Source organism: Oncorhynchus nerka, linkage group LG27 (genome assembly GCF_034236695.1).
Source record: "Oncorhynchus nerka isolate Pitt River linkage group LG27, Oner_Uvic_2.0, whole genome shotgun sequence".
Lineage (NCBI taxonomy): Eukaryota > Metazoa > Chordata > Actinopteri > Salmoniformes > Salmonidae > Oncorhynchus > Oncorhynchus nerka.
In genome coordinates, this window is record NC_088422.1 from 101,917,159 (window position 1) to 101,930,658 (window position 13,500).

Sequence of the window (13,500 nt, forward strand, 5' to 3'; positions counted from 1 at the left end):
AATACAACCAGCTCTCTGATACAGACTGTTAATACACCCAGCTCTGTAACACAGACTGTTAATACACCCAGCTCTCTAACACAGGCTGTTAATACAACCAGCTCTCTGATACAGGCTGTTAATACAACCATCTCTCTGATACAGACTGTTAATACACCCAGCTCTCTAACACAGACTGTTAATACACCCAGCTCTCTAACACAGGCTGTTAATACAACCAGCTCTCTAACACAGACTGTTAATACACCCAGCTTTCTAACACAGGCTGTTAATACAACCAGCTCTCTGATACAGGCTGTTAATACACCCAGCTCTCTACCACAGACTGTTAATACACCCAGCTCTCTAACACAGACTGTTAATACACCCAGCTCTATAACACAGACTGTTAATACACCCAGCTCTATAACACAGGCTGTTAATACACCCAGCTCTCTAACACAGACTGTTAATACAACCAGCTCTCTAACACAGACTGTTAATACAACCAGCTCTCTAACATAGACTGTTAATACAACCAGCTCTCTAATACAGGCTGTTAATACACCCAGCTCTCTAACACAGGCTGTTAATACACCCAGCTCTCTAACACAGACTGTGAATACACCCAGCTCTCTAACACAGACTGTTAATACACCCAGCTCTCTAATACAGGCTGTTAATACACCCAGCTCTCTAACACACACTGTTAATACACCCAGCTCTATAATACAGGCTGTTAATACACCCAGCTCTCTAACACAGACTGTTAATACAACCAGCTCTCTATCACAGACTGTTAATACAACCAGCTCTCTAACACAGACTGTTAATACACCCAGCTCTCTAACACAGGCTGTTAATACAACCAGCTCTCTAACACAGACTGTTAATACACCCAGCTCTCTAACACAGACTGTTAATACAACCAGCTCTCTAACACAGACTGTTAATACACCCAGCTCTCTGATACAGGCTGTTAATACACCCAGCTCTCTAACACAGGCTGTTAATACAACCAGCTCTCTAATACAGGCTGTTAATACAACCAGCTCTCTAACACAGACTGTTAATACACCCAGCTCTCTAACACAGACGGTTAATACAACCAGCTCTCTAACACAGACTGTTAATACACCCAGCTCTCTAACACAGACTGTTAATACACCCAGCTCTCTAACACAGGCTGTTAATACAACCAGCTCTCTAACACAGGCTGTTAATACAACCAGCTCTCTAATACAAATCAAATCAAATCAAATTTATTTATATAGCCCTTCGTACATCAGCTGATATCTCAAAGTGCTGTACAGAAACCCAACCTAAAACCCCAAACAGCAAACAATGCAGGTGTAAAAGCACAGTGGCTAGGAAAAACTCCCTAGAAAGGCCAAAACCTAGGAAGAAACCTAGAGACGAACCAGGCTATGTGGGGTGGCCAGTCCTCTTCTGGCTGTGCCGGGTAGAGATTATAACAGAACATGACCAAGATGTTCAAATGTTCATAAATGACCAGCATGGTCGAATAATAATAAGGCAGAACAGTTGAAACTGGAGCAGCAGCACAGTCAGGTGGACTGGGGACAGCAAGGAGTCATCATGTCAGGTAGTCCTGGGGCACGGTCCTAGGGCTCAGGTCCTCCGAGAGAGAGAAAGAAAGAGAGAATTAGAGAGAGCATATGTGGGGTGGCCAGTCCTCTTCTGGCTGTGCCGGGTGGAGATTACCGCTCTGGTCAAAAGTAGTAACAGAACGTGGCCAAGATGTTCAAATGTTCATAAATGACCAGCATGGTTGAATAATAGTAAGGCAGAACAGTTGAAACTGGAGCAGCAGCATGGCCAGGTGGACTGGGGACAGCAAGGAGTCATCATGTCAGGTAGTCCTGGGACATGGTCCTAGGGCCCAGGCCAGTTGAAACTGGAGCAGCAGCATGGCCAGGTGGACTGGGGACAGCAAGGAGTCATCATGTCAGGTAGTCCTGGGGCATGGTCCTAGGGCTCAGGTCCTCCGAGAGAGAGAAAGAAAGAGAGAAGGAGAGAATTAGAGAACGCACACTTAGATTCACACAGGACACCGAATAGGACAGGAGAAGTACTCCAGATATAACAAACTGACCCTAGCCCCCCGACACATAAACTAATGCAGCATAAATACTGGAGGCTAATACAGGCTGTTAATACACCCAGCTCTCTAATACAGACTGTTAATACACCCAGCTCTCTAACACAGACTGTTAATACACCCAGCTCTCTAACACAGACTGTTAATACAACCAGCTCTCTAACACAGACTGTTAATACAACCAGCTCTCTAACACAGGCTGTTAATACACCCAGCTCTCTAACACAGGCTGTTAATACACCCAGCTCTCTAACACAGACTGTTAATACACCCAGCTCTCTGATACAGGCTGTTAATACACCCAGCTCTCTAACACAGACTGTTAATACACCCAGCTCTCTAACACAGGCTGTTAATACACCCAGCTCTCTAATACAGGCTGTTAATACAACCAGCTCTCTAATACAGACAGTTTATACACCCAGCTCTCTAACACAGACTGTTAATACAACCAGCTCTCTGATACAGACTGTTAATACAACCAGCTCTCTGATACAGACTGTTAATACACCGAGCTCTCTAACACAGACTGTTAATACAACCAGCTCTCTGATACAGACTGTTAATACACCGAGCTCTCTAACACAGACTGTTAATACAACCAGCTCTCTAACACAGACTGTTAATACACCCAGCTCTCTGATACAGACTGTTAATACAACCAGCTCTCTGATACAGACTGTTAATACAACCAGCTCTCTAACACAGACTGGTAATACACCCAGCTCTCTAACACAGACTGTTAATACAACCAGCTCTCTAATACAGACTGTTAATACACCCAGCTCTCTAACACAGACTGTTAATACAACCAGCTCTCTGATACAGACTGTTAATACAACCAGCTCTCTAATACAGACTGTTAATACAACCAGCTCTCTAATACAGACTGTTAATACACCCAGCTCTCTAACACAGGCTGTTAATACACCCAGCTCTCTAACACAGACTGTTAATACACCCAGCTCTCTAACACAGACTGTTAATACACCCAGCTCTCTAACACAGACTGTTAATACACCCAGCTCTCTAACACAGACTGTTAATACACCCAGCTCTCTAACACAGACTGTTAATACAACCAGCTCTCTGATACAGACTGTTAATACAACCAGCTCTCTGATACAGACAGTTAATACAACACTGAGCTCTCTAACACAGACTGTTAATACAACCAGCTCTCTGATACAGACTGTTAATACAACCAGCTCTCTGATACAGACTGTTAATACAACCAGCTCTCTAACACAGACTGTTAATACACCCAGCTCTCTGATACAGACTGTTAATACAACCAGCTCTCTGATACAGACTGTTAATACAACCAGCTCTCTAACACAGACTGTTAATACACCCAGCTCTCTAACACAGACTGTTAATACACCCAGCTCTCTAACACAGACTGTTAATACAACCAGCTCTCTGATACAGACTGTTAATACAACCAGCTCTCTGATACAGACAGTTAATACAACACCGAGCTCTCTAACACAGACTGTTAATACAACCAGCTCTCTGATACAGACTGTTAATACAACCAGCTCTCTGATACAGACTGTTAATACAACCAGCTCTCTAATACAGGCTGTTAATACACCCAGCTCTCTAACACAGACTGTTAATACACCCAGCTCTCTAATACAGACTGTTAATTCAACCAGCTCTCTAACACAGACTGTTAATACACCCAGCTCTCTAATACAGACTGTTAATACAACCAGCCCTCTAATACAAGCTGTTAATTCAACCAGCTCTCTAACACAGACTGTTAATACAACCAGCTCTCTGATACAGACTGTTAATACAACCAGCTCTCTGATACAGACTGTTAATACAACCAGCTCTCTGATACAGACTGTTAATACAACCAGCTCTCTGATACAGACTGTTAATACAACCAGCTCTCTAATACAGGCTGTTAATACACCCAGCTCTCTAACACAGACTGTTAATACACCCAGCTCTCTAACACAGACTGTTAATACAACCAGCTCTCTGATACAGACTGTTATTACAACCAGCTCTCTGATACAGACTGTTAATACAACCAGCTCTCTAATACAGGCTGTTAATACACCCAGCTCGCTAACACAGACTGTTAATACACCCAGCTCTCTAACACAGACTGTTAATACACCCAGCTCTCTAATACAGGCTGTTAATACACCCAGCTCTCTAACACAGACTGTTAATACAACCAGCTCTCTAACACAGACTGTTAATACACCCAGCTCTCTTACACAGACTGTTAATACAACCAGCTCTATAACACAGACTGTTAATACAACCAGCTCTCTAATACAGGCTGTTAATTCAACCAGCTCTCTAACTCAGACTGTTAATACACCCAGCTCTCTAATACAGACTGTTAATACAACCAGCTCTCTAATACAGGCTGTTAATTCAACCAGCTCTCTAACACAGACTGTTAATACAACCAGCTCTCTAACACAGACTGTTAATACAACCAGCTCTCTAACACAGACTGGTAATACAACCAGCTCTATAACACAGACTGTTAATACAACCAGCTCTCTAATACAGACTGTTAATACACCCAGCTCTCTAATACAGACTGTTAATACACCCAGCTCCCTAATACAGACTGTTAATACACCCAGCTCTCTAATACAGACTGTTAATACAACCAGCTCTCTAATACAGACTGTTAATACACCCAGCTCTCTAACACAGACTGTTAATACACCCAGCTCGCTAACACAGACTGTTAATACACCCAGCTCTCTAACACAGACTGTTAATACACCCAGCTCTCTAACACAGACTGCTAATACACCCAGCTCTCTAATACAGGCTGTTAATACACCCAGCTCTCTAACACAGACTGTTAATACACCCAGCTCTCTAATACAGACTGTTAATTCAACCAGCTCTCTAACACAGACTGTTAATACACCCAGCTCTCTAATACAGACTGTTAATACAACCAGCCCTCTAATACAAGCTGTTAATTCAACCAGCTCTCTAACACAGACTGTTAATACAACCAGCTCTCTAACACAGACTGTTAATACAACCAGCTCTCTAACACAGACTGGTAATACAACCAGCTCTATAACACAGACTGTTAATACAACCAGCTCTCTAATACAGAATGTTAATACACCCAGCTCTCTAATACAGACTGTTAATACACCCAGCTCTCTAATACAGACTGTTAATACACCCAGCTCCCTAATACAGACTGTTAATACACCCAGCTCTCTAATACAGACTGTTAATATAACCAGCTCTCTAATACAGACTGTTAATACACCCAGCTCTCTAACACAGACTGTTAATACACCCAGCTCTCTAACACAGACTGCTAATACACCCAGCTCTCTAATACAGGCTGTTAATAGACCCAGCTCTCTAACACAGACTGTTAATACACCCAGCTCTCTAATACAGACTGTTAATACACCCAGCTCTCTAACACAGACTGTTAATACAACCAGCTCTCTAATAAAGACAGTTAATACACCCAGCTCTCTAACACAGACTGTTAATTCACCCAGCTCTCTAACACAGACTGCTATTACACCCAGCTCTCTAATACAGGCTGTTAATACACCCAGCTCTCTAACACAGACTGTTAATACACCCAGCTCTCTAATACAGACTGTTAATACACCCAGCTCTCTAACACAGACTGTTAATACAACCAGCTCTCTAACACAGACTGGTAATACAACCAGCTCTATAACACAGACTGTTAATACAACCAGCTCTCTAATACAGACTGTTAATACACCCAGCTCTCTAATACAGACTGTTAATACACCCAGCTCTCTAACACAGACTGTTAATACACCCAGCTCTCTAACACAGACTGTTAATACACCCAGCTCTCTAACACAGACTGTTAATACACCCAGCTCTCTAACACAGACTGTTAATACAACCAGCTCTCTAATACAGACTGTTAATACAACCAGCTCTCTAATACAGACTGTTAACACACCCAGCTCTCTAACACAGACTGTTAATACAACCAGCTCTCTAACACAGACTGTTAATACAACCAGCTCTCTAATACAGGCTGTTAATACACCCAGCTCTCTAATACAGACTGTTAACACACCCAGCTCTCTAACACAGACTGTTAATACACCCAGCTCTCTAATATAGGCTGTTAATACAACCAGTTCTATAACACAGACTGTTAATACAACCAGCTCTCTAACACATGCTGTTAATACAACCAGCTCTCTAATACAGACTGTTAATACAACCAGCTCTCTAATACAGGCTGTTAATACAACCAGCTCTCTAACACAGGCTGTTAATACAACCAGCTCTCTAATACAGGCTGTTAATACAACCAGCTCTCTAATACAGACTGTTAATACACCCAGCTCTCTAATACAGGCTGTTAATACAACCAGCTCTCTAACACAGACTGTTAATACAACCAGCTCTCTAACACAGGCTGTTAATACAACCAGCTCTCTAATACAGGCTGTTAATACACCCAGCTCTATAATTACAGCAGCCTCTCTCGCCCTCCTGGATTGTGTGATAGCAGTCTCTCTATTTCTCTCTCTTCCGCCATCCCTCCGTCCCCCTCTCTCTCTTTCTCTCCGTCAAAAATTAACCTGGAGATGAGGACAGTAAAGGGAGCTGGAGATGAGGACAGTAAAGAGAGCTGGAGATGAGGACAGTAAAGTGATCTGAAGATGAGGACAGTAAAGGGGAGATGAGGACAGTAAAGGGGAGATGAGGACAGTGAAGGGAGCTGGAGATGAGGACAGTAAAGGGAGCTGGAGATGAGGACAGTAAAGGGAGCTGGAGATGAGGACAGTAAAGGGAGCTGGAGATGAGGACAGTAAAGGGAGCTGGAGATGAGGACAGTAACGGGAGCTGGAGATGAGGACAGTAAAGGGAGCTGGAGATGAGGACAGTAACGGGAGCTGGAGATGAGGACAGTAAAGGGAGCTGGAGATGAGGACAGTAACGGGAGCTGGAGATGAGGACAGTAACGGGAGCTGGAGATGAGGACAGTGGAGCTGGAGATGAGGACAGTAAGGGGAGCTGGAGATGAGGACAGTAAAGGGAGCTGGAGATGAGGACAGTAAAGGGAGCTGGAGATGAGGACAGTAAGGGGAGCTGGAGATGAGGACAGTAAAGGGAGCTGGAGATGAGGACAGTAAATGGAGCTGGAGATGAGGACAGTAAAGGGATCTGGAGATGAGGACAGTAAGGGGAGCTGGAGATGAGGACAGTAAAGGGAGCTGGAGATGAGGACAGTAAAGGGAGCTGGAGATGAGGACAGTAAAGGGGGCTGGAGATGAGGACAGTAACGGGAGCTGGAGATGAGGACAGTAAAGGGAGCTGGAGATGAGGACAGTAAGGGGAGCTGGAGATGAGGACAGTAAAGGGAGCTGGAGATGAGGACAGTAAATGGAGCTGGAGATGAGGACAGTAAAGAGATCTGGAGATGAGGACAGTAAAGGGATCTGGAGATGAGGACAGTTAAGAGATCTGGAGATGAGGACAGTAAAGGGAGCTGGAGATGAGGACAATAAAGGGAGCTGGAGATGAGGACAGTAAAGGGAGCTGGAGATGAGGACAGTAAAGGGAGCTGGAGCTGAGGACAGTAAAGGGAGCTGGAGATGAGGACAGTAAAGGGAGCTGGAGATGAGGACAGTAAAGGGAGCTGGAGATGAGGACAGTAAAGGGAGCTGGAGATGAGGACAGTAAGGGGAGCTGGAGATGAGGACAGTAACGGGAGCTGGAGATGAGGACAGTAAAGGGAGCTGGAGATGAGGACAGTAAGGGGAGCTGGAGATGAGGACAGTAAAGGGAGCTGAGATGAGGACAGTAAATGGAGCTGGAGATGAGGACAGTAAAGGGATCTGGAGATGAGGACAGTAAGGGGAGCTGGAGATGAGGACAGTAAGGGGAGCTGGAGATGAGGACAGTAAATGGAGCTGGAGACGAGGACAGTAAAGGGATCTGGAGATGAGGACAGTAAGGGGAGCTGGAGATGAGGACAGTAAGGGGAGCTGGAGATGAGGACAGTAAAGGGAGCTGGAGATGAGGACAGTAAAGGGGGCTGGAGATGAGAACAGTAACGGGAGCTGGAGATGAGGACAGTAAAGGGAGCTGGAGATGAGGACAGTAAGGGGAGCTGGAGATGAGGACAGTAAAGAGATCTGGAGATGAGGACAGTAAAGGGAGCTGGAGATGAGGACAATAAAGGGAGCTGGAGATGAGGACAATAAAGGGAGCTGGAGATGAGGACAGTAATGGAGCTGGAGATGAGGACAGTAAAGGAGCTGGAGCTGATGACAGTAAAGGAGCTGGAGATGAGGACAGTAAATGGAGCTGGAGATGAGGACAGCAAAGGGAGCTGGAGATGAGGACAGTAAAGGGAGCTGGAGATGAGGACAGTAAAGGAATCTGGAGATGAGGACAGTAAGGGAGCTGGAGATGAGGACAGTAAAGGGAGCTGGAGATGAGGACATTAAAGGGAGCTGGAGATGAGGACAGTAAAGGGAGCTGGAGATGAGGACAGTAAAGGGAGCTGGAGATTAGGACAGCAAAGGGAGCTGGAGATGAGGACAGTAAAGGGAGCTGGAGATGAGGACAGTAAAGGGATCTGGAGATGAGGACAGTAAGGGGAGCTGGAGATGAGGACAGTAAAGGGAGCTGGAGATGAGGACAGTAACGGGAGCTGGAGAATATGACAGTAAAGGGAGCTGGAGATGAGGACAGTAAAGGGAGCTGGAGATGAGCACAGTAATGGGAGCTGGAGATGAGGACAGTAAAGGGATCTGGAGATGAGGACTGTAAAGAGATCTGGAGATGAGGACAGTAAGGGGAGCTGGAGATGAGGACAATAAAGGGAGCTGGAGATGAGGACAGTAAAGGGAGCTGGAGATGAGGACAGTAAAGGGGAGCTGGAGATGAGGACAGTAAATGGAGCTGGAGTTGAGGACAGTAAAGGGATCAACGACCTGAAGCATGACCTGATAACACCTGAAGACGGACCTGAATGACCGACCTGAAGATACCGACCGGAAGACCGTTAACCTGAAGACCGACATTAATGCTGAAGACCATGGACCGGAAGACCGACCTGAAACTGACCTGAAGACCGACCATGGATAACACCTGAAGACCGATGGATAACCGACCTGAAGACTGACCTGAAGATAACAACTGGGAATGATGGACCTGAAGACCGACCGGAATACCGACCTGAAGACCGACTGGAAAAACAGTTGAAGGCCTGGAATGATTACCTCTCATCTCCTATCATGATAACGCTCTGGTCAAAAGTAGTGCACTCTATAGGGATTATGGGAACCATTTGTGATCGACCCTCTTCCATCTTAAAATAGATTCTCATCTCTTCGGGCTAGTTATTACGCACCTCCCAAGGATAAATCAATTCAATTGTGGATCAAGAGCATGGACACTGTTGATAACCACCTACTGTCTCGTGTCTCCATTCAAATGACTGTTAATGCATGGATCTACTAGGTTGGCATGGCTAACAAGGGTATGGATGCAACATGATGTCCCCCCTATCTGGTCTGTAACAGACGGTATAGGATTTCAGTCCAGGGAGATTTAGTGTAGTGTGGATGAGATCTTACTCCTAAGTCATAATGTTAATGCATGCATAACAAATGGGTTAATGCATGGATAACAACTGGGTTAATGCATGGATAACAACTGGGTTAATGCATGGATAACAACTGGGTTAATGCATGGATAACAACTGGGTTAATGCATGGATAACAACTGGGTTAATGCATTAATGCATGGATAACAACTGGGTTAATGCATGGATAACAACTGGGTTAATGCATGGATAACAACTGGGTTAATGCATGGATAACAACTGGGTTAATGCATGGATAACAACTGTTAATGGATTAATGCATGGATAACAACTGGGTTAATGCATGGATAACAACTGGGTTAATGCATGGATAACAACTGGGTTAATGCATGATAACAACTGGGTTAATGCATGGATAACAACTGGGTTAATGCATGGATAACAACTGGGTTAATGCATGGATAACAACTGGGTTAATGCATGGATAACTCACAGAAGATACATTTACATTGGCCTTTTAACATTGGAGAATGAACAGCATCTTTAACAAGGCCTTTGGACAGGACGCTGGCTTTAACTGAACCCCCCCCCCTTTCTAAATCAAACTTGAAGGAAACAATGAGCCCAGATTAAATATTGTATAGTTGGTTTGAAAAAAAGGGATCTTTAGTTTTGAGTGAGCTATAACAGTTTTTTGGGGGCAGATTGACTTGATGCAGCCATGCAGATATGGATAATGACTGGATAGTTTTCCTATCTAAATTAAAGTGTACATTGGGGCATTTTCATTTTGTCATCTATTAGCAAGGTTCATTTCAAGTTAATGTTGGAAGTAAAATTGTCACGCCCTGGTCGAAGTATTTTGTGTTTTTCTTTATGTTTTGGTCAGGCCAGGGTGTGACATGGGTTTTTGTATGTGGTGTGTAGCTTAGTGGGATTGTAGCTTAGTGGGGTGTTCTGGGAGAGTCTATGGCTGTCTGAAGTGGTTCTCAATCAGAGGCAGGTGTTTACCGTTGTCTCTGATTGGGAACCATATTTAGGCAGCCATATTCTTTGGTTGTATTGTGGGTGATTGTCCTGTGTGTCTTGATGTCCTTGTTAGAGGTTTGTAGACACATGTATAGGCTGTTTTCGGTTTCGTTTATTGTTTTATTGAGTTTGTGTGTTGATTCGTGTTAAGTTGTTTTATTAAACATGGATCGAAATCTACACGCTGCAGTTTGGTCCGACTCTCCTTCACCAGTAGAAAGCCGTTACAGAATCACCCACCACAGGACCAAGCAGCGTGTCAACAGGCAGGAGCCACAGGAGAAGCGACAGGTGCAGCAGGAGCAACAGCAGCAGCAGCAAAGGCAGCAGCAGGAGAAGCAACAGAAGCAGCAGCAGCAGTGGGAGAGGCTGCACTCTTTGGATAAATGGACTTGGGAGGAGATCCTTGATGGAAAAGGACCCTGGGCAGAGCCATGGATGGAATTGGAGCTGTCGGCGAAGCAGAGTGCTGAGTCTGAGAGTGTGGAGGATGTAGTGGACAGAGTAGAAAGAAAGCTGTTGGCGTGGCATAGTATGCACGGCATACCAGTGCCAGCACCACGCATCAGGCCTACAGTGCGTCCCGCCTGTCCAGCGCTGCCGGAACCTCCCGCCTGTCCGGCGCCGCTGCCGGAGCGTCCCGCCTGTCCGGCGCCGCTGCCGGAGCCTCCCGCCTGTCCGGCGCCGCTGCCGGAGCGTCCCGCCTGTCCGGCGCCGCTGCCGGAGCGTCCCGCCTGTCCGGCGCCGCTGTCGGAGCTTCCCGCCTGTCCGGCGCTGTCAGAGCTACCGCCCCTCATGCCAGAGGCGCCAGAGCCCCTCATTCCAGAGGCACCAGTACTCCTCAGTCCAGCGCTGCCAGAGCCTTTTTCTCCAGTCTGCCCAGCGCCGTCTGAGCTACCCGTCTGCCCAGCGCCGCCAGTACCGCCAGTCTGCCCACCGCCGCCAGTCTGCCCTGTGCCACCTCCACACTCCAGTCCTCCGGTAGCAGCTCCCCGCACCAGGCTTCCTGTGCGTGTCCTCGATCCAGTGCCACCAGTTCCAGCACCACGCACCGGGCCTAGGGTGCGTCCCGCCTGTCCAGCGCTGCCGGAACCTCCCGCCTGTCCGGCGCCGCTGCCGGAGCCTCCCGCCTGTCCGGCGCCGCTGCCGGAGCCTCCCGCCTGTCCGGCGCCGCTGCCGGAGCGTCCCGCCTGTCCGGCGCTGTCAGAGCTACCGCCCCTCATGCCAGAGGCGCCAGAGCCCCTCATTCCAGAGGCACCAGTACTCCTCAGTCCAGCGCTGCCAGAGCCTTTTTCTCCAGTCTGCCCAGCGCCGTCTGAGCTACCCGTCTGCCCAGCGCCGCCAGTACCGCCAGTCTGCCCACCGCCGCCAGTCTGCCCTGTGCCACCTCCACACTCCAGTCCTCCGGTAGCAGCTCCCCGCACCAGGCTTCCTGTGCGTGTCCTCGATCCAGTGCCACCAGTTCCAGCACCACGCACCGGGCCTTCAGTGCGCCTCGCCTGTTCAGCGCAGCCAGCGCTTTTCTCCTCTCCTGCGCTGTTGGAGTCTCCCGCCTGTTTAGCGCAGCCAGAGCCTTTCTCCTCTACAGCGCTGCCGGAGTCTCCCGCCTGTTCAGCGCAGCCAGAGCTGTCAGTCTACATGGAGCAGCCAGAGCTGCCAGACGGCAAGGAGCAGCCAGAGCTGTTAGTCAACATGAAGCAGCCAGAGCTGTCAGTCTGCAAGGAGCTGTCAGTCTGCAAGGAGCTGCCAGTCTGCAAGGAGCTGCCAGTCTGCAAGGAGCTGCCAGTCTGCATGGAGCAGCCAGTCTGCAAGGAGCAGCCAGAGCTGTCAGTCAACATGAAGCAGCCAGAGCTGTCAGTCTGCAAGGAGCTGTCAGTCTGCAAGGAGCTGTCAGTCTGCAAGGAGCCGCCAGTCTGCCCAGCGCCGCCAGTGCTCTCAGTCTGCTCAGCGCCGCCAGTCTGCCCAGCATCGCCAGTCTGCCCAGCGCCGCCAGTCTGCCCAGCGCCGCCAGTCTGCCCAGCGCCGCCAGTCTGCCCAGCGCCGCCAGTCTGCCCAGCGCCGCCAGTCTGTCAGGATCAGTTAGATCCATCAGTCAGCCAGGATCCGCCAGAAGTGCCAGTCGGCCAGGATCCGCCAGTGTGCCAGGATCCGCCAGTGTGCCAGGATCCGCCAGTCAGCCAGGATCCGCCAGTCAGCCAGGATCTGCCAGATCCGCCAGTCAGCCAGGATCCGCCAGTCAGCCAGGATCTGCCAGAACCGCTAGTCAGCCAGGATCCACCAGTCAGCCAGGATCCGCCAGTCAGCCAGGATCTGCCAGAACCGCTAGTCAGCCAGGATCCGCCAGTCAGCCAGGATCCGCCAGTCAGCCAGGATCTGCCAGATCCGCTTGTCAGCCAGGATCCGCCAGTCAGCCAGGATCCGCCAGTCAGCCAGGATCCGCCAGTCAGCCAGAACCGCCAGTCAGCCAGGATCCGCCAGTCAGCCAGGATCCGCCAGTCAGCCAGGATCTGCCAGAACCGCTAGTCAGCCAGGATCCGCCAGTCAGCCAGGATCCGCCAGTCAGCCCGGATCTGCCAGATCCGCTTGTCAGCCAGGATCCGCCAGTCAGCCAGGATCCGCCAGTCAGCCAGGATCTGCCAGATCCGCCAGTCAGCCAGGATCCGCCAGTCAGCCAGGATCTGCCAGAACCGCTAGTCAGCCAGGATCCGCCAGTCAGCCAGGATCCGCCAGTCAGCCAGGATCTGCCAGATCCGCTTGTCAGCCAGGATACGTCAGTCAGCCAGGATACGCC